The sequence below is a fragment of the Bos taurus genome, chromosome 3 (genome assembly GCF_002263795.3).
Source record: "Bos taurus isolate L1 Dominette 01449 registration number 42190680 breed Hereford chromosome 3, ARS-UCD2.0, whole genome shotgun sequence".
In the NCBI taxonomy this organism is placed as follows: domain Eukaryota; kingdom Metazoa; phylum Chordata; class Mammalia; order Artiodactyla; family Bovidae; genus Bos; species Bos taurus.
Window position 1 is genome coordinate 62706818 of NC_037330.1, and position 26951 is coordinate 62733768.

The 26951-nt window shown below is 37.1% G+C and overlaps 1 protein-coding gene across 1 annotated transcript in view; it reads right to left on the minus strand.

Annotated features, from left to right (window-relative positions):
• Positions 1–26951, minus strand: part of ADGRL2 (adhesion G protein-coupled receptor L2) — a gene marked incomplete at its 5' end in the record, with an annotated part of 710493 nt that overhangs the window by 269558 nt on the left and 413984 nt on the right.

Here is a 26951-nt window from a genome sequence, read left to right on the forward strand (position 1 = left end):
AAATTAAGTGTAATATAGTGAATATATTTACGTACCTGAAAACTGAAATTCTTTAGTATCTCAGACCATCATAATGAATATTATAGTTATTGTGAAATCAGTAGTCATGTATGGATGTGAGAGATGGACTATTAAGAAAGCTGAGCACCGATGAATTGATGCTTTTGAACTTCGGTGTTGGAGAAGACTCTTGAGAGTCCCTTGGACTGCAAGGAGATCCAATCGGTCCATCCTAAAGGAGATCAGTCCTGGGTGTTCATTGGAAGGACTGATGCTGAAGCTGAAACTCCAATACTTTGGCCACCTCATGGGAAGAACTGACTCATTGGAAAAGACCCTGATGCTGGGAAAGACTGAAGGTAGGAGGAGAAGGGGACGACAGAGGATGAGATGATTGGAATGCATCACTGACTCAGTGGACATGAGTTTGAGTAAACCTCAGGAGTTGGTGATGGACAGGGAGGCCTGGTGTGCTGCAGTCCATGGGGTTGCGAGAGTTGGACATGACTGAGCAACTGAACTGAACTGAACTGAAAAGGTATAAAGGATTTAGATCAAAGAGTACTAGAAATTTCTTTAAAATAAAAATCCACAGAATTTCCTGATGGTCCAGTGGTCCCAGTTTCAATCCCTGGTCAGGGAACTAAGATTCCACAAACCACATAGCATAGCCCCCCCACCCCCGCCCCCCCAAAAAATCCATACTAGAAGCTTGCTTTCTTGTAATCTACCTTTTCCTTTTGTAGGTTAAATAATAAAAAATCTGGTTAATTGAAAATTTTAGCTAATAAAGTAAAATAAAATTCCTAAGATACATACATGATATTCTACCCCATTTCAACTTAAGAGCCACTTTACTTGTATATTAAGTTGCCTATTTGATCATATTCCATTAGCAAATTCTAAAAGTTAGCCTTCATTAGAATGAAGCATTTTATATTTAATTTAGGAGCTTCTAAAAATCCTTGACTTCTATGTGTTATCTTTTTAAACTTCTATGTGTTATCTGTTATTTTAGTTCATTGTTTTATTTCTTTTATAAAAATCTCTGGAATTTTAATGAAGGTACTAAACTTATAGTATATTTTTAATCACCATCTCACTTATTATCTTTGTCATTAAAAACAGCACATCTGTAAGTCTATGCTGGCATTCAAATAATACACATAAATAATAAGCAGTAAATATTAGTGATGATATTGGCAAACTCTAAGGTAGAAAGCAAGAATAACAGAGTTAAGAATCATATAGTTCTCTCAAGCTTTTCCTTGATGAGTATAATTTCAAATATTTTTTATTGTTGAAGTATTATCAGGTATATTTCTTATGACTGACATTACTAGAGATTTTTAGGCAATACATCAACTAGTGCTCAGGGAGGTGGATCTCCCATTGTTCTGTCTTAACAATAGTTGGCAGCAGGTAACATTCCTTTCCTCTGTGTCTTCTCTAACCTGCTCCAAGGTCAGGACAATAAATATATGATCTACCACTAGTTCCTTTTGAAAATATATAGATTTCTTACAGTTACTATAATCTACATGTTCCTTTATTATGCTAACAGCAATAAACAGGTTACAGAGAAAAGCAAGGGAAATAGGTATGAATGACACTATAGTCTTTATGACTAATATGTGAACCTTGAAAGAGTGCTGGATAGTATCAAGATTCAACTGCTTTGAGTATTTTCTTGATCTGAACTGCAAATTCTACAGGGCCAGAGTGTCTTCCTTACCCCAAATACTTAACACAGTGCCAGGCTCCCCAGGAGGTGATCAATAAGTAATTTTTAATAGAGTTTTGCCAAGAGAACGCACTGGTCATAGCAAACACCCTCTTACAACAACACAAGAGAAGACTCTACACATGGACATCACCAGATGGTCAACACCAAAATCAGATTTATTATATTCTTTGCAGCCAAAGATGGAGAAGCTCTCTCTATACAGTCAGCAAAAACAAGACTGGGAGCTGACTATGGCTCAGATCATGAACTCCTCATTGCCAAATTCAGACTGAAATTGAAGAAAGTAGGGAAAACCACTAGACCATTCAGGTATGACCTAAATCAAATCCCTTATGATTATACAGTGGAAGTGAGAAATAGATTCAAGGGATTAGATCAGATAGACAGAGTGCCTGATAAACTATGGATGGAGGTTCATGATTGTACAGGAGATGGGGATCAAGAACATCCTTAAGAAAAAGAAATGCAAAAAAGCAAAATGGCTGTCTGAGGAGGCCTTACGAACAGCTGTGAAAAGAAGAGAAGCAAAAAGCAAGGAGAAAAGGAAAGATATATCCATTTGAGTGCAGAGTCCCAAAGAATAGCAAGGAGAGGTAATAAAGCCTTCCTCAGTGATCATGGCAAAGAAATAGAGGAAAACAATAGAATGGGAAAGACTAGAGATCTCTTCAAGAAAATTAGAGATACCAAGGGAATATTTCATGCAAAAATGGGCACAATAAAGGACAAAAGCAATATGGACCTAACAGAAGCAGAAGATATTAGGAAAAAGTGGCAAGAATACACAGAAGAACTATACAAAAAAGATCTTCATGAGCCAGATAGTCACGATAGTGTGATCACTCACCTAGAGCCAGACATCCTGGAATGCAAAGTCAAGTGGGCCTTAGGAAGCATCACTATGAACAAAGCTAGTGGAGGTGACGGAATTCCAGTTGAGCTATTTCAAATCCTGAAAGATGTTACTGTGAAAGTGCTGCACTCAATATGCCAGCAAATTTGGAAAACTCAGCAGTGGCCACAGGACTGGAAAAGGTCAGTTTTCATTCCAATCCCAAAGAAAGGCAATGCCAAAGAATGCTCAAACTACTGTACAATTGCATTCATCTCACATACTAGTAAGGTAATGCTCAAGATTCTCCAAGTCAGGCTTCAATAGTATGTGAACTGTGAACTTCCAGGGGTTCAAGCTGTTTTTAGAAAAGGCAGAGGAACCAGAGATCAAATTGCCAACATCCATTGGATTGTTGAAAAAGCAAGAGAGTTTCAGAAAAACATCTTTTTCTGCTTTATTGACTATGCCAAAGACTTTGATTGTGTGGATCACCACAAACTGTGGAAAATCCTGAAAATAGATGGGAATACCCGACCACCTGACCTGCCTCTTGAGAAATCTGTATGCAGGGCAGGAAGCAACAGTTATTACTGGACATGGAACAGACTGGTTCCAAATTGGGAAAGGAGTACATCAAGGCTGTATATTGTCACCCTGCTTATTTAACTTATATGCAGAGTACATCTTGAGAAACACTGGGTTGGCTGAAGCACAAGCTGGAGTCAAGATTGCCAGGAGAAATATCAATAACCTCAGCTATGCAGATGACACCACCCTTATGACAGAAAGTGAAGAACTAAAGAGCCTCTTGATGAAAATGAAAGAGTGAAAAAGTTGGCTGAAAGCTGAACATTCAGAAAACTAAGATCATGTCATCTGGTCCCTCACATCATGGCAAATAGATGAGGAAACAGTGGCAGACACTAATTTTTTGGGCTCTGAAATCACTGCAGATGTTGACTGCAGCCATAAAATTAAAAGAGGCTTACTCCTTAGAAGAAAAGTTATGACCAACCTAGACAGCATATTAAAAAGCAGAGACGTTACTTTGCTGCCAAAGGTCTGTCTAGTCAAGGTCCTGGTTTTTCCAGTAGTTATGTATGCATGTGATATTTGGACTATAAAGAAAGCTGTGCACGGTCAAACTGATGCTTTTAAACTGTGATGTTGGACTCTTGAGAGTCCCTTGGACTGCAAGGAGATCCAACCCGTCCATCCTAAAGGAAATCAGTCTTGAATATTCATTGGAAGGACTGTTGCTGAAGCTGAAACTCCAATATTTTGGCCACCTGATGTGAAGAACTGTCTCATTTGAAAAAGACCCTGATGCTGGGAAAGACTGAAGGCAGGAGGCGAAGGGGATGACAAAGGACAAGTTGCTGCATGGCATCACTGACTCAGTGGACGTGATTTTGAGTTAACTCCGGGAGTTGGTGATGGACAGGGAGGCCTGCCATGCTGCAGTCCATTGTGTCACAAAGAGTCGGACATGACTGAGCGACTGAACTGAACTGAACTGAATATGTGAATTACTAAATAAGCAAACTGCAAAGTCTGTCATCACTATTCATTAGGAAAAATATATTACATAGTTGCTTAGTCAACACTAATAAATGGTACTGAACCCTGCCTGGTGAAGTGAAAACAAAAAGCGAAACCGCATAAGCCATGATGCCTCAGGCTCACGCCAAGCATTATCAAGATCGAGAGAGAGGAGCAAGCACACACACATCTTTGAAATAAGGAAGTAACAGTAAGTATACACACACACTGATTAATATATCACAAAGCATGAAGAAGTTCTAACTGAATATACAAGCGTGTTTGTAGTGTTCAGTTCACTTCAATCGCTCAGTAGTGTCCGACTCTTTATGACCCCATTTTTGTTCATGCTGTACCAAAAAGAAAACGATGATAGAACATTTGAAATCTTCCTTACAAAGCTTCTGGAGGAAATGCAAAATCAAATGGAGTTTACGGTGGAAAGTTCTTGGGGGAAATAAGTTTTGAATAAAATTTTGAAGGAAGTAAGAGTTCTGATTTGGTAAAGAGAACTATAAAATTAATAGATTAGGAAGCCACTGTAGGAATGTGAAGGGCCTAATGGAATTAACATTTGGGAAGTTTTTCTAATGAACTCAAATAATATACAACCATTTAAACAGGAAATTTTGATACAGTATTTGTCCAAATGTTCTAAAAATATATTAAACATAATACACTGGTTCATTTCTATAAATCATATCCTTGGGCCCTAGCAGGAGGGAGGCTAGCTCAGATAATGGCTTCCTGAAGTCAAATTGTTGTACTTGCCTACACAAGCCTAGTTAATATCTTTCAAAATCTAACCATCTGTGAGTGAGATGCTGAGGAAGTAGTAATAAATAAGCTATTTTACCACACCTCAGGGAAATATACCATAATTTTACCCTACCTGAATTGTGGGAAGGTAACTGTGATAACTTAGATGTAGTTTTCTATAACATCACAGGCCTTGTTTGTATGAAAAAAGTGAAAAGTGAAAGTGTTAGTCGCTCAGTCATGTCTGACTCTTTGTGACCCCCCATGGATTATACATTAGGTGAAACAGAGAATCCAGTCGATTAATAATGTTGAGTAAAGAATAAAACAACAAAACAAAACTTTTTCCTTCATTGTCTGAATGATTAAGGTAAGAGTGAATTTTATAAAGTGTAAAACTTTCAGACCAGTGGTTGTCATCTTTTTTGAAGTAAGATAAGCGCTATCTGTTGACCAAATAAATAGCATGTTTTACAGTTATTTTTGAGTGTGTTATTAGGTTAGGTATAATATAGTATTATACTAAATTAGTAAATAAAAATTTCCATTACAAAATTTTTTTTCTTAAATACAGCTCAGAGTGCTGCTTTTGTGGATATGGTAGCAGTTCTTAAGCAACCAGAGGGTTGGTTAAGGTAGTTCAAAATGTCTCAAAAGATGTTCCACATTTTGGCTATTGTGTGCTTTTTTTCCCTCAAACAAAACTAAAAGTAGAATTACGACTCTTCTAACTGGAAAATGTTAGGGACCACCAAGCTAGACAATTGCTTGGATCTGTGCTGACAGTTGTGACTTTCTAGGATCACAGGATTAAAGAGCATCTCAGCAGATTTGACATCTTTGGCTGTCTCTGTGATTGATGCTCATCACGGTGGCCAGAACCATGATGAAACTATCCCCATCAGTCATTAAGGAAGGCTGTCATTTCACACATATTGCCACAATTTGAGGACTTATCTGAATAGGGGAAGCAATGATACTGTAACATCGCCAATTGCACAAATTTAGCCATTTATCATACATTATATGATCTAGGGTGTTTGGCCAGAGTGATTGATATTAATGATAGAAATGGCTTCATTTAAATAGTTTATTTTTTATAGGTATAATTTAAATCTAATTTATTTTCTTAATCCTCAAAGTAACTATAGTTAGGACTAGGAAGATTAACTGTCAGAAATTACTTAAATAAGGAGAATATGATTTAGTTTATTCCATTATAGATTTAAATTACAATAGAATGCAAGGGAATAATATGAAATTTGAAAAATGCAAAGAAAATGAAAATGGGGAAGAAATACACACATCATTAAATCACTAGTGGAGATGAATCATCTTGCTTAGTATAGAGAGCACAGTTAATAATGGATTGTCTCCCAAAGGCTTGAAATGTGGCATTGTAAGAGGTAGTTCTGTTTATTTATTTAGTTTTTGCAAAGTCAGATAATTTTGAGAGAAACAGTACTATGGTTTAGTACTAAAATTGCTAGATTCAGCACCTCAGTCAAAAATAACTACAAATGGGAAATTATACTTGGTAGAACAACAATAACAACAAACTTTAAAAATTTTGCTTTTGTGGAATCAAGATCTCTGACACGGACAAATGGAAAAATACTTAAGTTGAAAAACAGAGAGAAGTTTAGTCATAGAATTAAAACTAGATTAGAAACACTTCTGAGTATCAAAAATGATTTTTAAATTGGTGATGATTGGAAGATTATATTAGACCACATAGTCAGCTTAGCAAATTATTACATAATAGGGGCCACTTTTTACCTATATTTGCCCCCTGGCATCTAATGACAGCAGACACAATGTGACAAATGCCTTTTGGGATGTTTACCAATCCTAATCCTTTTCTTTGAAAAATAGTCCCATATCTATAGTAGCTAGTAGGTCCCATATTTGAACTATGTGGGTCCTTCCTTGTCATCACAGCAGGTTGGACTAGGGGCAGAGAGAAGAGAGATAAGATGGGTGGATGTGACTCTCTCTCTCTAGGGAATGTGGAACTGGAGTACAGTTAATCAAGTGCTGGAATAGGAAAATATTGTAAAGTCATTGCAGAGCCATGTTTGAGCATGTGCGTGTGGTAAAGCAGAGGAAGTCACTTGGCTGACAGAGAGGGAGAGAGATTTAAGACAGAGAGATACTACGGGAGACACTGAGAGACAAGAGAAAGAGAGGAAAGGGGTGAGAGCAAGAGAAAAGCAGATGCTCAGAGAAATACAATCCCTATGAATGTTCTTGTTCTGCATGATCTGTTATGGTTCCACATGAGGTTTGACTGGAGTGCATAATGTTGATTTCTTTGAGCGGTCTTTTGTTTTCAAAATGAACTTTTACTGTGATTAAGTATTGGGCTATGAGTTAAATTTAGGCCCCAGAGAAGAGATAAAGTTCTGCAAAAGTTAGGGGGAGAGCAAAATATGAGGCGGAGTCATAACATTTCTCTCTTTTTTTATTTTCTCTGTCTGGTGATGTATCAAAGTGCAATACCTGCACTTAGGTGCTTGTTATATGTTATAATATGAGGTATGCTTAGTAATTGCTCTAAGTCATATGGTTTCTTAGAAGACTAGAATATGATTTCTAAACACATAATCTTCCAACAAGATTTTGCTTGGTCAAAACTTTAAGATTTTGAGACATTCAGCCAAAATTAGGCTACATGTTTCTTACTCTATAGAATGTGTTTTTGCCTAACTAAGCATGATTTGGGTGTTAGTTCTAAAAGGTCTTGTAGGTCTTCATAGAACCATTCAACTTCAGCTTCTTCAGCGTTACTGGTTGGGGCATAGACTTGGAAATGAACAGAGATCATTCTGTCGTTTTTGAGATTGCATCCAAGTATTGCATTTCGGACTCTTTTGTTGACCATGATGGCTACTCCATTTCTTCTAAGGGATTCCTGCCCACAGTAGTAGATATAATGGTCATCTGAGTTAAATTCACCCATTGTAGTCCATTTTAATTTGCTGATTCCTAGAATGTCTATGTTCACTCTTGCCATCTCCTGTTTGACCACTTCCAATTTGCCTTGATTCATGGACTTAACATTCCAGGTTCCTATGCAATATTGCTCTTTACAGCGTCGGACCTTGCTTCTATCACCAGTCACATCCACAACTGGGTATTGTTTTTGCTTTGGCTCCATCTATCAATAACCTCAGATATACAGATGACACCACCCTTATGGCAGAAAGTGAAGAGAAACTAAAAAGCCTCTTGATGAAAGTGAAAGAGGAGAGTGAAAAAGTTGGCTTAAAGCTCAACATTCAGAAAACAAAGATCATGGCATCCGGTCCCATCACTTCATGGGAAATAGATGGGGAAACAGTGGAAACAGTGTCCAACTTTATTTTTCTGGGCTCCAAAATCACTGCAGATGGTGACTGCAGCCATGCAATTAAAAGACTCTTACTCCTTGGAAGGAAAGTTATGACCAACCTAGATAGCATATTGAAAAGCAGAGACATTACTTTGCCAACAAAGGTCCGTGTAGTCAAGGCTATGGTTTTTCCAGTGGTCATGTATGGATGTGAGAGTTGGACTGTGAAGAAAGCTGAGTGCCAAAGAATTGATGCTTTTGAACTGTGGTGTTGGAGAAGACTCTTGAGAGTCCCTTGGGACTGCGAGGAGATCCAACCAGTCCATTCTAAAGGAGATCAGCCCTGGGATTTCTTTGGAAGGAATGATGCTAAAGCTGAAACTCCAGTACTTTGGCCACCTCATGCAAAGAGTTGACTCATTGGAAAAGACTCTGATGCTGGGAGGGATTGGGGGCAGGAGGAGAAGGGGAGGACAGAGGATGCGATGGCTGGATGGCATCACCGACTCGATGGATGTGAGTTTGAGTGAACTCCGGGAGTTGGTGATAGACAGGGAGGCCTGGCGTGCTGGAATTGATGGGGTTGCAAAGAGTCGGACATGACTGAGCAGCTGATTTGAACTGAAACATGATTTGATGCAATTTATACACTTGATAGAAATAAAGAAGTCAGAACAAAAACAGTAATGAGATGCCATCTTCTGTCTACAAAACTGAAAAAAAAGTTCCCAGAGTTTATGAGGGTATGGGAAATGGTCCATCTCATACTTAGTTGCTAGAATTATAATAGGAAGTATATCAATACTCATTCATTCAAAAATATTTATTGAATGTATTCTAGATGTCAGATACACTACTCTAGTTGCTAAAATTCAGCAGTGAAAAAAACAGGCAAAGATTTCTGCCTACATGGAAATTATACTTTTCAAAATGATTTAAATACAGGTTAAACTGTAAAGGATTAATCTACAGTAGTAGCATTTTTCTTGAGAAAAATTGCATGAAGCAATCATACACATTACTTAAGTTGAAAGAAATATATATTAAAACATTAATGGTAGTTACCTGTGTATGATGGAATTATAGATGCTTTTTCTTTTTCTCTTATTGTGTTTTTATATTTCTAAATTTTCCATGACAAACCTGTATTAGCTTGACATCTTTTGCTGCAAACTTAAGGTGTATAATGTTTTACATTTTCACATATTTAATATTGAGAATTATAAGCTCAGTGACAGAAGGAACTTGTGTGTCTTGGAAACTTAGTTGAATCAATAGATATGCTAGTGTCAAAAAGAACATTTTTATACTTCAGGCAAAGAAGTACATTGTATTACAATTGTCACTGCGCCTGCTTGACATTAACAATGCTTATAAGATGATTAATATTTTTATCACTTCACTGAGTTATTTGTGCTGAAAATGCCACATGAATTTTAACTTATATTGGGATCCACATGCATAGTTTAAAATGTCCTTTAGGGAATTGGCCCACAGTCCAGTAGTTAGGACTCCACTCTTTCACTGCCAAGAGGCAGGGTTTAAACCCTGGTTGGAGAACTAAGATCCCACAAGCTGTGAGGCATGGACAAAATAATAAAGTAAAATAAAACAAAATGTCTTTTGTAAAGATAAGCACAGTGTACATAAAAGATAATTTAATTAAAGGTGGATTCATAACGGTAGTTAGAAATAGGTTTTCATTGCAACCCACTCCAGTATCCTTGCCCAGAGAATCCCAGGGATGGGGGAGCCTGGTAGGCTGCCGTCCATGGGGTTGCACAGAGTCGGACACGATTGAAACAACTTAGCAGCAGCAGCACTTATATGTCCAAAGTTTCTACTGTATGCATTTTAATTAAGGAAACAAAAAACAATATAGAATAGAAAAACTAGAGGTAATATGACACAAACCATATAATGTGAATTTAAACTATCAGTCCAAAAAATGTTAATAAAAATTCAAGTTTAAGGGTAGTCACAGTGAACATCTGTTGTTTTTATCCCTGGCAATTGTATTTCTCATTTCTGGTAAACTAGGACCTACTTCCCCACTCAAAACCCTTTTATTTGGGGAACTACTCCTCAGTCAGTGTGATCTAACTAGGTTTGACCCTCACACTGAATTCTAGAGTTGTGCTATAATAATAATATAATATAATATAATAATAATATTATTATAGTGACTATTTAATTTTAAATATACATTACTTAAAATTTAGTTCCTCAGTTGCATCAGGCACATTTCAAGTGATTAATAGCTACACATGACTAGTGGTTACCATACTGGGCAGTGCAGATTCTACATTTCCAACCTCACAGGAAGTTCTCTTGACTACTGCTGTAGGGTTTAGGCAGGCAGCTCAGCAAATCCCATGAGATGGGTTAAGGTGATGAGTCCAGGGAAGGGCACAATCAGGTTAGTGAGAGACAGGCCCAGGACTTTGTAAGTGTTGAGGGAGAGAAGCTCTCTGGCTCTCTTGGAATAAAAGGGACCCACCCCATGAGATTGGAACTACTGCAATTTCCACAAGAGATAACACTGCTCAGTGTGGTGACTGCATGGAAGAGAAAGTACCTATTTATTGAGAGAAACCAGGCCACAGTAATGTTTTTTTGAGTCAATGAGCCAGCAGTGCCTGAAGACTATCTGCAGATTTTTAAGTTACAAAAGCCAATAATATTTATTTTTGCTAAACATATTAATAATTTGGGTCTGTGCTGTTTAAATATGTAACTGAAGGAGTATTGACTGAGACAAAAAAAAAAAAAAAATCCAAGCTGAATTAACTCAAGAGCAGTGTGGTTGCTTCTTCAGTGCCACCACAAAGGCTCAATAGTGACTCCTAGGATATTAAAAAGTAAAAAGATTTTGAATCAGACTTTGATTGTACTTTGGAGATGAGAGTGATGTGTACTAATGCAGGTAAATGTATATGTTGTGTTGTGTGCTCTGCGGGCTTCCCCGGTGGTGCTAGTGTAAAGAACCCACCTGCCAAGGCAGGAGAAGTAAGAGAAGAGTCATTTAGCAAAAAGAAATTGTGTGTGCAAATTTGATGTTTATTTTCCAAAAAGCTATAATCAAATCAGTGGGAGCTAGTCCTTATAATTGATAGCCACTTTCAATCTATGAATATGATATATATTTACATTAATATATCAAACTTAGGGAGGACAAAGTCCCATATTTATCTGCTCATACATTCTCCAGATTTGCTTTATTGATGCATAGATGTTTTATGATCTTTTCTTATACAGCTTGAAGTGGCTTGTGGTTGAATTTGGTGTAGCCTTCTTCCACCTAATAAGTGTATATTATTGAGTAGTATTCCTTATGAGAAAAAGAAGTGTATAACTTAAATGTTACTAAAGTTTTGGTATATCACATTTAATTTTATATTTTTCTCTTGTTTCTCACTTCCAATTTCACACCTACCATGAACTGCTTTGACAACCAGTAAAGGTAGTTAAGATAATTGGAATGAATAGGTGAAGAAAATATAAACACCCAGCATGTTAACATTAAAGAAAGAATCCTTTAATTTTAGTGCAAGCCTTTGCAGTTTTTTTTTTGTTTTTGTTTTTTAACATCTACACTACAGCTATGAGAATCATTCTGCCCTAAGTGGAGTTGAGTTCTCCACTTTCACTCCAAAAGCCTTGGCAGCAATTTGTTTGCATATGCTTCCATTCCGTTTTCACAGTAAAATATAATTAACAAAAATGAAAATGCGAAGAAAATAGATGTGTTTCTAAAACCAACAGAGAATAGGGGGAGGGGGGTAACTGGACATGTTTTCTAACTCAATCCACACAATCATGTTTTCTCTCCTATCACATTCCTTTACTAGACTAACCAGATAGAAGATAGCTGATTTTAGAAAGGCTCCCTCAGGAATCAGTGGGAGATGTTCAAAAAACACTGAGTCAACATGCTGACAGTGATCAGGGGAAAAAAAAGACAGACTGCCCTAGCATTTGGGCTTTATACAAAGAACCATCACATCCCAGACTTGGGAATGATATATGATGCACCTGGAAAAGTGCATTCAGCTAGGATAAACTCAGTTCCAGAAATATGTGGAAGATTGGAGAAAGTTAAGAGAAAATAAAAAAATGATGAAGTGACTGGGGAGGTGAGGTTGGGAGGGGGGCTTGCAAAGAAAGATGAAAGCAACTAAGTAACTTTTAAGATTTGACATGATAAGAGCCAAGAATTATTTTAAAATAGCAAATACTATGAAGACAGATAAGTTACGGGGAATGGTAGAAAGACCATAGGAAAAGAAGCAAAATTAAGAAAGCCAAAACTCTGGCTATGTATAGGGGAAAATGAAAAGCAACAATAACAAAAAGAGCAACTCTTGGAATATCCTTTTTAAGAGTCCATAGGAAGCTTTAACTCATGGCAAATTTACTGCTAAACGTGAAGGAAGTCATGGTGTTGGAAGATGAGGATTGTAAAGGAACTACGTAGTGGTGGACGACATGACTAGAGATGGTCTTTCCTATTGAGCATTATTATAAATCTACTATATGAAAAACCAATTTATGTTGAACAAGGGTATACTCCTTGCCAAGCAGCAAGGTTTAAAATAAACTTTAAAGAACCAATTATTACACATTTTGCCCTGGGATCTCTGACTATTATAGGGAAGAAAACTGTTTTTAATCTGCTGTTTTCCAAAAACAATTCAATTAAAAATAATAAAAAATCTGGAATCCTGCCCACAAGGGTTAATAACTACAGAGGTGTCCAACAGATATTCAATCACAAAAATTTAAATGCTCTTTTCATTAAGCCTCTGTGTCTTTTAACATAGCTAAACCACGATAATTATTTTGAGGCTAATTTCTTAGGCTATTTAATAACACCTCCTGCTAGACTTCTCACGTAAACTCAGCAAGAGGAAGCATCCAGAGTAATAGAAAAATACTTGTGCTTATTTTAGAGCTCAAATTCATACTTTTCTTTATAAAAGAGACCCTGCTGTTGGAGTTTGACAACTACCTTACCAACTACATTGGGGAAGATTGGATTAGGAGGCAACGCTGACTATGCAGTAAAGTCCCCACTCTCTAGCAGGATTTTTATGTAAATTCCATTACAGTTCATACTTCTGCAGATAATGAAATGGATACAATACACTTCAATGTTTCTAAGTCAGCAAAATAATGGACAGGATAGCCTGTAAACCGCTTTAATACATTTTTGATATTTGGTCACTCATAAAAATGGGCTGTGTATTTCTTCTCTCACACCAGTTTTCTTTTTAAATGCTATATAGATCTACAGGTTATTATATATTAACATGGACTACAAAGAGTTCATTACACTTTAAATGTCAGTAAGTGGCAATTTTTGCATTGTATTTCCTTAAACTATGGACAGTTTTTTTTTTTTCCTCCCAAAATGGCATTCCTTCAGATTGGAAAAAAAGAAGCATACATACTTTATAGACTAATGGCGGTGCCAAAGGGATATGCTTTTGTAATTAACTAATCATAAAATTTTAAATATATAGATTGATCTACAATTATTCTGTTATATAATTTGTGATGACAAGTATGGGTAAAAGTGTGTTTTCAAAAGACTAACCTCTAGAGACAATGTTTTGGGTTTCCTAATGGATATTTCTTAGCCATAGTCAATGACTATAACAGAAACAGTCAAGAAAAGTATTATGTAGCACAATGTATAAAATGTATTCTTTGCCTTCTGCTATTGTCATTTTAGTTTCCTATACTGTCTTGCACTTGAAGGTGAAATTACCATTAGTGTCAATGGATAATCCAGGCGTAGGCTAAAGGAAACACAAGACTTTGGCAACAATGACACAATTCTCCAAGTGAAGCAAGAATGTGAAAAAAGTATGCATTTCACATTTAAAGTATTCTGGTGATCCATTATCCCCTTAGTATAGCTGAACTTTTCAGGAAAGTATGCTCATCTTTATTTTGGGATGACTAATACACATGCAATATTCCCTTTGGTATATTTTATAATTTTAGTCAGAATAGGAAGCCTATTGACATTTTAGCTCGTTGCCAAATCAAACAAGAGTAGTTACACTAACTGAGTCTCACTGATAGATGAATTTTGATAGTGAAATGTCAGACCATGATGCATGACCTTTGATGTGTCTTTGGACTTTTGGGAGCCATGCAGTGCTTCTCTCCAAAGAAGGAAAGTCTGGACTTAGATTCCTGTGGACCAGTGCAGAGAATCATATATGACTGATTCATGACTAAAGGTTCAGAATACTTTGTTCTCATGGAGCTCTCAAATGCACTCAAGTGTTGTAGAAGCAAATACTCCAAGCCTTTGTTTCGGGAAGTCCTGATGACTTAAGAGAAATAGGCAGGAGAAAAGTGGAGACAATGTGACCAACCAATGCCAAATAGAGTCAAAAACCTCACATGCACTAATAACAATATTGACTGTTTCTCAAGTTTGTACTGATTGTTTAAATGCCTTATCGCATATAAGCTTCAGAACAATCCTATGAAATAGGGCTAATATCTTCCCCATTTTATAGATGAGAAGACAGAAAATCAAAAACATTCAGCACTGTTTTTCTGATGATGAAATGCTGTGTAGTATGTCCAGCATTCTTAACAACTTCAAATAGTCTCCTTCCCCGCAAAAGTTTACTTATTTAATAAGATGAAGAGAGAGAATGTACTTGCATCTTACAAAATAATGTATTTAAAACTTGATAACATTAAAAAAACAAAACAAAACCCCAAATATTCACCTTCCCTTCAGTCTATGACAATGATCACCACCAACAAAAAAAATGTAATTTACCTTTTATACATACTTTTGGGGATAGACATTGACACTTTTATTGAGACATAATTGAAATATAACATTAAAATAGTTTCAAGTACACACCATAGTGATTCTATATTTGTATATAGCATGAAATAATCACAATTTGTCACCATACATAGTTATGGAATTTTGTTTCTTGAGATGAGAAGTTTTAAGATTTACTCTTAGCAACTTTAAAGTGTTATTAACCATAGTCACCATGCTGTCCATTATGTTTCCATGACATTTATTTCATACTTGGAGGTTTCTCCCTTTTGACCCTCTTCACTCATTTTGCCCACTCCCACACCTATACATTGACTTTTTGTGATTTTATTCTTATGTGCGCCCTTTTGTTTATTTTTAATCTGGCTTAATCTAGGTCTTAATTAAAAGACGCTTACTCCTTGGAAGGAAAGTTATGTCCAACCTAGATAGCATATTGAAAAGCAGAGACATTACTTTGCCAACAAAGGTCCGTCTAGTCAAGGCTATGGTTTTTCCTGTGGTCATGTATGGATGTGAGAGTTGGACTGTGAAGAAGGCTGAGCACAGAAGAATTGATGGTTTTGAACTGTGGTGCTGGAGAAGACTCTTGAGAGTCTCTTGGACTGCAAGGAGATCCAACCAGTCCATTCTGAAGGAGATCAGCCCTGGGATTTCTTTGGAGGCAATGATGCTGAAGCTGAAACTCCAGTACTTTGGCCACCTCATGCGAAGAACTGACTCATTGGAAAAGACTCTGATGCTGGGAGGGATTGGGGGCAGGAGGAGAAGGGGAGGACAGAGGATGAGATGGCTGGATGGCATCACTGACTCGATGGACGTGAGTTTGAGTGGACTCCGGGAGTTGGTGATGGACAGGGAGGCCTGGCGTGCTGCTATTCATGGGGTCGCAAAGAGTCAGACACAACTGAGCGACTGAACTGAATCTAGGTCTTAGACTCTGATTCTGTTGCTGGTGATGATACAGTGCACCTTTTAGTCTGACCCAGACAAATCACAGTTGGTTATACTGCTTTAATCTCCCTCTAAGAGATTTTTCTCAAAAAATGCTGATTATTTAGGGTAGAGAAGATAGAGATTGCTCAGGTTGTTGTTCCTCAATTTGTTATTCCTCAGGAAGGGTCTTATACAATTATAACAGTAACAAAATGCAGTTTCTAGGAACATAATTGTATTTTCAAAGACAACAATAGTCACACACTCATGTTAGACCCTGTGCTAGATGCTTTGGGTACAGGGACTCATTCAGCACTCATAATACTGTGCAGCAGGTACTATTGCAACCGTTTTTTTATAAATAACAAGATGGAGTTATCAAGTAATCTAAGGAAATAAATATCAAGGAAATGATTAAGGGTTATGCAAAGTCCATAGCAGAACTGACCCAACAGAGATTTTTCTTTTCCCAGGGACCTTGGTGTTCCCTTTACCAACTGCTTGCTGTATTCAGAAATACAAACTGTTTAAAGCTACTCTGTTTAAGACTACTGTTTAAGGCCAGAAATAAACTTAAGATCTGACAAATTATGTTAGAGATGAGGAGTAAATTCATTGGTATAAGATACAATAGCGTATATGCCTGTCTTTCTTCCCTTCTTATCATTAACATCTTTCTTCTTTCTTCTCTCATCCCTTTTCATATGAAAGTGAAAGTCGCTCAGTCATGTCTGACTCTTTGCAACCTCATGGGCTATACAATCCATGGAATTCTCCAGGCCAGAATTACTGGTGTGGGTAGTGGTTCCCTTTTCCAGGGAATCTTCCAAACCCAGGGATTGAACCCAGGTCTCATGCATTGCAGGCGGATTCTTTACCAGCTGAGCCACAAGGGAAGCCCAAGAATACTGGAGTGGGTAGTCTAATCCCTTCTCCAGGGGATCTTTCAGACCCAGGAGTCCAACCGGGGTCTCCTGCATTGCAGGTGAATTCTCAACCAACTGAGCTATCAGGGAATGTAACAGAATGGACCCTGAAAACCAGGAGCAACTCGAAACATCTTCAGGGCTCACTGTCACATCAGCCCTGGAGTATGTCTGGGACACAGTGCTTCCAGGTCGGATAGTGGCCACTGCAGGTGGGGCCTAAGCTGGTAGGGAGCTTGTTGACTGGGACACCAGCAGCCACATCTTGACTTGGAGTGCCTCTCCTGCTTTTTCTTTACCATATGAGTGATATTATTTGTTTCAGTACCTTGAGCAACTATGAGGCTTTGGGGCTTTGGATGTGCTGGCATTGGTTGCCATAAGTGAAGTGAAGAAACACACCCTTAGCTTTAGAATTGCCAAGCCTTCTTGATCTGGTTGGCCTCAGAACCTCAGTTGTTAATTGTGATACTAATGTGCACAGTGTATCCAAAACTCTGCTTCTTTTGACTTCTGTTCCTCATTATGTTCTGGGCCCTCTGTCTCATAAAGAGACAATGAAAGAGAAAGCAGAGGGGATAACAGATATTTCCCCCAGCACTTGGCAATTTGACATGTATGCAGATCTATATTTGTCTCTATCTCATGCTTTTGAAGGGAAACTTGTGGAGGGTACCATGCATGTCATATTGCATTAAGTGCTCAGCATACTCTTACTCAGCACTTAACATAATAACTCATACTCATTCAAGAGAAAAGTCTTATTTTCTTATGTCCAGCCAACTGAAAAGATTCATAAGGATGATTTAAAAGACTAAAAGGGGACTTTAAGCACAAAAGTGTACAAGATATACACACAGAGGGAGCAAAATCTCATAGTGGTAAAATGTACTTTTGAGTTGTTGCTCTTTGTCATGTTTAGACCTAATGTCTGAATAAAATGTTTGTTCACTGCTAGTGCATATTTTATCATTCAAGAATATATGTACTATATGCTTTGAGAATTAAAAAAAGAAAAATTCATCTGTTTGTGAACGAATCTGTACTTTTGAGTGGCCTGTTTAGTAGAAAGTTTATAGTTCTTATTTTGCTAACAAAAAAGAAAGATTTTACTAGAATAGCTTCCTCTAGAAAATAAATCTGGATATGATCAGGAGCAGCCAAAGCAAAAAGCAGAAAAAACCCAAAATAATACTATAAACATCCTAAGTCACTTAACTTTATGTAAATCTACTGAGGTGGAAAAAAAATGAGAGCAGAATAAAAAAGACTGAACAAAGCAGGTTAAAAACTGGGAGGGGAGAACCCTTGCATCAAAGAAAAAGAAACAAAAGCAATTATAAGCTTTTATTCTTTTACTGGAAAGAAATTAAGACTTGCACCTATGATACATTGGAGTAGAAGCAACTATAAAAGGGGGGAAAAAAAAACACACGCCCAAACCTGTACTTGGTTCAAGGTGGAGTAGCTACCTGCCACAATTATATAAAACCACCTCAAGTTATTGCTACAGGATTATTTATGAAATAGGAAAATATTCAGGTATGCAACACACTTCTCAGAATTTTCTCCTCTCAGTCAGTAAGTTATACCATCCAGAACACAGCAAGTGCCACATTCATTAACTTCTAATACCGAATCCAAGTTTTCTAAATCTTCTTTATCCCCTTTAGAGTTTTATGCCTGACTGTTTCATTGTGTATAAAAATGTATTTAAAAGATGCATATTTTTTACTCGACTCTCTCCTTGTACATTTTCTAAGCAAAAAATTATTTCTCAAGTATTAAATATACAAAAAAGATGTTTTTTTCTGTAAAATATAAAAATTTCTTAAGGTAAAATGATCAGTAAATATTTTTAAGCAAAAATATTTAAATGCATTTATTCTTAGGAAAGTTTGATACCAGATAGCCCCAATCTTTAATAATAAGGTAACCATTTATTTCTTGTTGTCTGGGGTTAATCTCAATTTATGTCTCTTGCTCTAGCACAGTTGATAATAGTATCCCTTTTTCTCTCAAAGGTATCCAAGTATAGACAAAAACCATATAATGTGTTCTACCTAATATCAAGGCAGCCTGGCATGGAAAAATCTAAGGCTTTGGAGACAAGCCCATGGGGTCTGTGAATATTTCCATCATTTACTTACTATGTAAACTTGGGCAATTACTTATTCACTCTGAGACCAATTTTGTTATCAGCAGCATATGGATAATAATAATAACTCATAGACTTGTTGGGATAACATGAATGCAATAGTATTACGTCTGGGTACATACACGAATGGGAATAATAAGATCTCTGTATAAGATTGTCACACAGTTTAGTTAAGATGAATTCAAGCATAGTGTTTAGCACATGGTAGATATGTAAAAAATATACTTTTCATCACACTCATTCTCATAATCATCATTATCATCTTCCATTAGTGGTTGTTTAGTGAAGTTAATTGCTTCTCTCCTTCTAACTTCATTTTTTTTCTGGTACTCACTGATGTCATATATGTGGAAGATGTTTAGAAATTTGACTTATAGCAGTCAGGAAATATGAGCACTTTACTAGCATGTTTAGACTGAGACTGCTTTGAACACTACCTGGACATTGTTTTGGTCTGGTTACTGGAAAAAACATTGTTCTGTTTGTGATAAGAATGACTGTTACAGAGTAGATCTTAAAAGTCCCCTCAAGGCGCAAGAGTAAGAACTCTGACTCTTGGACCATCTGGGAAAATCACAGATTCTCCCCTCCTGAGAGTAAATTCCTTTAAAGTCTACATTTGATTCTTAAAAATTCAAGTAGCTTCCCTTTTATTTCATTATATGTTTGTTTTTGTTTTGAATTTTTAAATATCTTAAGAATCCTCAATCAAGGTAAACCTGTGCTTTAGGGCAATGCGCAGTGTGTGCTCTGGGGCTTATCTTCCTTGTGATCCACCTCTGTCTGCTCCCAGGTTACGTGTATCCCAGGACGAGAAAGAGCAGAGGCTTTTCAGTTAATTACATCTGGCTCCGAAGTCAGTTCTGTACTTTGTGGACTTTGGCATATTAATTTCTCTGAACCTCTGTCTCCTGGTCTTAAAAATTGGTATACTATAAATATCCATCAAATAGTTTGATAATTAAACGCAATAATGTCTGTAAGTCCACAAAGTCACATATTAGGAATTCAATCCATGTCAGTTATTCTACATTCTTTAGTGTTAGTTAAAATGGTTAGTGATATCTAGCCAGGTCACATTGATGAGGACCGATTTAAATTTATTTCTTTTGGGACACAGAGCCCAGAAGCACATACAATAGATGACATTTGGCTCACCACATAAAAATGTCTGTGCAATCCAACACAGAATATCATACAACTATCCAGGTTCTTTCTTTCAAATTCCCATGGTAACTCAACCTTGAGTAGTAATAGCTTATTAATGACCTTACTTGATTGGACATACATGCTTCTTGGAATCCAGTTGTCATATAGGAACCATATGCTTGAGATCATTTTAGACTTTAGAAAGACCATTAATAAAATGAAAACAGAAATAATATTCCAAGGCACCGGATTAAATCAGCCAAAGTCTTCATTCTTTATTTAGCTGACACTTAGGTGTCCTTGGGGCTTCCTCAGTGGCTCAGAAGTAAAGAAATACCTGCAATGCAAGAGATGCAGCAGGAGCCACAGGTTTGATTCCTGGGTTTGGGAATATATCCTGGAGAAGGAAATGGCAACCCATGCCAGTATTCTTGCCTGGAAAATCCCATGGACAGCCCATGGTGTAGAAAAACGTCAGACACGACTTAGCGACTAAACAACAAAAACTAGGTGTCCTTTGGGGTCCCACTCACATTTATCCTCTTTTGGGAAATATTCCTAAAAGATCCTATGCTTTCCTCTATCACTATACTTATTACAAACTGCAGAAAATTCATGTTCATTTATCCATCTGCTCCCTTAAGCTTTAAATCTCTAGGGATTACCACTATTTTTACTTGAACAAATATTTAACATTTTTGCATTTTAATTCTAATATGATAAATATTGAGAGATATAATTAACATAAACAAACACTTTGGGGAATCTTCAATAATATTTGAAAGTAGAACAGAGTCCTGAGACCAAAGAGTTTAAGAACCACTGCTCTAGAGGATAACACCACTCAGCTTTGTATTCAGAGTCCTAGTACTCAATGGCTGTTTTGTACATGTTTATTTACTAGATGGGTTGGTGATGAATAACTGAATAGTGCCCATAGTGCCAGAAGCCTCTTACCCTATAATAGAAACTATCTTTATATGCAATACGTCAGGAATCAATTTAATTTTCCCCCTACCATTATTTCTTGCCTCCTAATGCCTATTTCCACAAGTGAGATAAGGAAAGGGACACTTTGTTCATAATTAATCACTTAATTAAGTCACTCAAGAAACATCTATTGGGGAAATATTATTTGCCAGGCACTGGGTTAGGTATTGGTGGTAAGGAAGTAGACAGAGAAATAGGTCATTTCTCTTAAAGCTCATTCTCCGACAGTGAAATCCAAGAATTTACTTGGTTGATTATCACATTATGGATTTTACAATGGTGTGTTTGGGACAGGATAGTTTTAATATCTTTTGAAGATTTTTTTACAAGTACTGATTGAATGTTTCTTATATTGCTTTTTAGCTTGTCAAGTGGCTCAGATGGTAAAGTGTCTGCCTGCAATGCGGGAGACCCAGGTTTGATCCCTGGTTCGGGAAGATCCCCTGGAGAAGGAAATGGCAACCCACTCCAGTACTCTTGCCTGGAAAATTCCATGTACGGAGGAGCCTTGTAGGCTCCAGTCCATGGGGTCGCAAAGTCTGACATGACTGAGCGACTTCACTTACATTGCTTTATCATAGTGTTTTACGGAATATTTAGGGCCCACCACTGTTTCAGTTTCCTGTAACAAAAGTTTGAAAGCTTGCTGGTCCTGGAGCAGTATATAGGGGGAGTTTAGATGGGTGGAAAACAGACTTGAGGGGACAGAGTAACCAGGAAGCAGTCTCAGCTAGATTAATCTATAGCCTAAAGTCTCACAGAAACAAGAATCAAGTCAGAAGTTTTTTCAAAAAAAATTTCTAAAGCCTAAAATTCTAAAAAAAAAAAATTCTTTTTTGTACCACTGTTTTGTTTCTTTCAACACAAAGTCAACTCTGCTCTCACGGAAACAAACAAACGAATGTACATATGTGAGGTGATAGGGTATTGATTTGATGAGAGGAATCCTTTCACAAGCATATGTGTATCAAGTCATCACATTGCACACTTTAAATATCTTGCAGTTTTGACAATTATACCTTAATAAAACTAAAAAGAATAAAGTCAGTGTCTTAAATACCCTCTTGATAACTCCATGAATGAGAAAATGTAGAAACAGTTCGAAATACATAGTACATTTTTTTTAGTCTCACTGAAAGATAATAAATCTTCTCTTGCCAGGGAAAGAGCACTTTTGAGTTGTGCTGATGTAGTTAACATACTATCTCCAAAAGCTAAACCTTTATAATTATTCTATGTATGCTATTTTAGTCACTGTAAATTGCAATTTCTCCCCTATTTTAACATCGCTTGAAATTGGGATAGACTGTTCAAATACTGAAACATCATAGTTTCATTGGCAGAGTTGTGCATTTTCTTTGTAGAATAGAAAATGTTGATGCATCTTATTATTGATAGTGTTTTAGATTGAATGAAATCTAGTAGCCCATAAAAACTAAATGAAACTTGATTCCACAGTTATATGGTGACACCATATTCAGGAAAGTGGTCTCTAATGCCTTGAATTGCTCTTATTTCCCTTTCCTGCCTCGAAAAGTAGTAGACTCATCTAATGAGCAAATAAGCTGGTTTGCTTCAAGGCAAGGTAAGCAAATTTGAATGACAAGATTTGATCCCTGATAGCTTCAGAGTTTGGTATTAAGTTTGCACAAGGGGAAAAAATTCAGCCCACAGCCCAAAGGGGAAAAAAAAAATCCAGATGTTTTGTTAATATATAAATAAGATGTGATCACAAGACAGAGATTTCTGAGTGTACCCTAAATGGCTTCAAAATATTAAACATTTCCTCAGCTTACAGTTGAGCATATATACTTTTAAATGAAAATAGCAACATATGTAATTTTTTGTATTACCCTTCTCTTCTGAGGTGCCAAGAAAAATAAATGTGTGCAAAAACATTTATGGCCGCATCACTATCTGTGCAGTGGTTAAACAATCAAAAGCTCTTCTGCAGATGCACATATGAAAATTAAGAGCATTCCCACTTCCTCAGTCAAGACAGTCATGCTGTTCTGGCTGCACATACGCATAATGGAAACAAAATTGCTTTAAATAATCAAAATACACAAAGGCACATTTTTCTGAGTGATTGGAAATAACCTTGACAAATGCTTGCATTTGGTAAATTATGAACTAGTCAAGTTACGTTTGCATAAATATAATGAAAAACATTTTTTAAAAATTTAGTAAGCATATAAAGCAAGGCATTCTCTTGGTAATGAATTTCTTTGACAGATAAACCAACAACCATGCAGGGCAAGTTTATGAAGGTGCCTCCCTGAGTGTTTGAGAGAGTGAGAGAAGAAGAGAGAGAGGGAGAGAGAGTGAAGGGTGAGCATGTGCGCATGTGCATTTATATATACAGATACATACTTCAATGAATAAAAATTCTGCAGAATTATGAAAGAGGCAGAGATAGTCTTCCATCTAAAAATAAATATGGAAAAATCCTAGACACATCAAGTATCTACTTGTATTTTTAAAAGAAGAACACAAACCATGTGCAATTTAATGTTATGTTAATACAGTATACAAATAATTCATATTCCCCAGACATAACTCTTCGGCAATACAGAGATTACCTACTAGGTAAACATACAATTATATTTTCTGCCAACAGTCTAGATACTGCACCTCATATGCACACTTAGGCATCAATATGTAGTTGGGGAGGATTTGTGTGGGGCTTATTAAAAGAAAGCAGTCAATTAGGGCAAAAATAATTTTCTACCCAGTGGTAGTATGGCACTACTTTTTATCGGATTTCTTTGGATAGGTCCAGACATGGAGCACTACAGCATGTGGATACATCAAAACAAAAACCAAGTAAAAATGTACATTTATTTGGGTTTTTCTAGATTAACCTACTTCTTATGCTAAGCCTAATTAGGTAGGGAGACTGAATTTGCTACATGAATAACAAAGCTCTTTTGAGAATTCTGTAGCCTTTAGAAATCACCACTAGCTGAAGAACATATCTTTCATGAAGGAAGTGTTATCAGGACCGTTTCAAACGGGCTTGCCACATAAGACAGGACACTTTCACACACGACCATGATGGTAAACTGTGGTTAAAAAGATGAAATAGGCCAGGGACAGTGGGTGGGTGGATGACTTTCTTGGGGGAAATTCTATTAATTCCTAATCATAAATTGTAGGAAGAGTCCAATTGTCTTTTACAGCCTTAGTCATCTTTGAACATCATTAACTTTTCCCCATTAACTGCCACCCACCTTCACCTGACAACATGAAGTAAGAGCTTGAGAGAAACCAGGATTACAACAGGTCTCTGGTTTGGTAAAATGAAGCAGCAAACCAGGTTGAACTGGTACCACTTGTTTCACTCTTGAAGTAGTCATTCTTCCTTATCTTCTCTTTTTCTAATTTAAGGGTAAACTCCTAGAAAGCTTAATGTGTTGCTTTAGTTCCAATATTCAAATATACTGGAGATATTTGATAAGAACTTATCACCTACTAACATGATTTATTTTCCCATCATTTCGATGAAACCTCTCTCCTGAAGGTCATCGATGACTAATTAATTGTGACATCCAACATTCTCATAATTCCTCTTCCTTGTCTGTGTCTCTTCCTTGTCTCCTGACCAGCCCTTCTTACAGACCTCTCCACCCTTTCTCTCTGTGGATATTCCCAATTTCTTAACTGTGTGACTACAAATTTTGTCTCCTTCCTCTTCACACTTTTCATATATGTGATTTAAAAGGTTGTTCCTAAGCCCTCCTCTCTTCTTATTCTCTCTCTTCCTTGACAATTTCATATACTCATTGGGGCTTTCCTATAGATGACCCCCACACATTTCTCTGAGGACCTGTCATTTCAGAGTGCTGGATACAGATTTCTGCCTGCACTCTTCTCTTTTCTACAATGATAGGCTCTGGGATCTCAAAAAGCTTATTAGGTCCAGATTGAATTCAATGTCTTCCTTCTCACATTTCATTTCCTCCTAATGCTTCCTATTTTTAAAACATCATCACCAAGTTTTGAAATCTCAAAGTCAAATACGAGAACTGTCCTTTTTCCACAATAATTGGCAAATCCCTGCCAGTACTTCCTCTGAGATATCTTTGCCTTTTTTATCTGTTTCTCTATCCTCTCTCTTCTATACACTATCCCAACAGTCTCCTGAATGTTCTTTAGGCTTTTCTGCATCCAGTTTATATATTTGCTGCCAGAAAAAAATCTCTTTAAAACAGCGTTTGCTCATGTTTATGTGCATTTCCCCAGCTAAATTCATTTGCTTCAACCACTTGCTTTACCAATAATTTTCTTTTCCTACAGAAGAACTATCTCTTATACTGGTGCCTCTATATCATCAAGTATTCTAGGCTAACAGTTTTGTGTTCCCACTTAAAGATGACCTCCATAAATAAAGCGTTTCACATTCGTGCATGCTTAGTCACTCAGTCATGTCCAGTTCTTTGAGACCCTATGGACTGCAGCCTGCCAGACTCCTCTGTCCATGGGATTCTATAGGCAAGAGTATTGGAGTAGGTTTTTATTCCCTTCTCCAGGGGATCTTTGCAATCCAGGGATCAAAGCTAGATCTCCTGCATTGCAGGTGGATTATTTACCATTTAAGCCACCATGGAATCCCAAAGCGCTTCACATATTTATTCTCAAATCCCCTATGGATACTGCAGTGACTGACATAAAGTAGACCCTCAAGAAATTTTTGATTTTGAGTTGTCTTGAATATTATTGCTTTGTTTAAAAACCTATGTTTCCTATTTTTACATGCTACAAACTCTTTTACCTTTTCAACAGGATCTTTAGATTTGGGACCTGGAAAAGTTTGGGAGGAGGATAAGGAAAAAGCAGGGAAAGAGACCCAAGCAAAAAGGACATTAGAGAAGCAACTGGGAGCAAGTGGCAGACTGGAAGTGTTTTGACAATCTTTGTGTTGTCCTTTGCCTACTGAGTGTTACCTGGTCTTTGGGGGTTCTGACATCCATATACTACAACCATTGGTCTCTTTAGGGATCTCAGAATGCACAATGTCCCAGTTATACCACACCCAGATCTGTGGCTTTCTGGGGTTGCTCTTTGTCCACTGGCAGGAACATAGTGACTTATGTCCACCTGTCTTCTGGCAGGAAAGCTGAAATAGCCAGGTAAGTCCATGAATACACCTTTTGTAAAGTGCTAATTGTAACTCCAGACATTTTATGCAAAGATTTAGGCCTTTGGGACCTTCTCTTTCTTTTCCAAGTGATACATGGGTACTATGCTTAACATTGGTTTTCAGGAAATGCTGCACTGCTTTTGGTGCCTAACCCAGAGGTATGAGCCAATAGGAATATGGGTTGTGTAGGGGAAAGTACTGTGACAAAGAAACCTAGGCAACTCTGTACAGCTTTCTCCTCTGTTCAATAAATAACATTTTCCGTCACCAGCATGGCCATAGGTGAGCAGAGGAAAGAGGAACCCAGAGGGATGGTTTTACCTAAAGGCTTATTGCCAAATTCAGACTTAAATTGAAGAAAGTAGGGAAAATCACTAGACCATTCAGGTATGACATAAATCAAATACCTTATGATTATACAGTGGAAGTGAGAAATAGATTCAAGGGATTAGATCTGATACAGAGTGCCTGAAGAACTATTGACGGAGGTTTGTGACATTTTAGAGGAGGCAGGGATCAAGACCATCCTCAAGAAAAAGAAATGCAAAAAGGCAAAATGGTTGTCTGAGGAGGCTTTACAAATAGCTGAGAAAAGAAGAGATGTGAAAG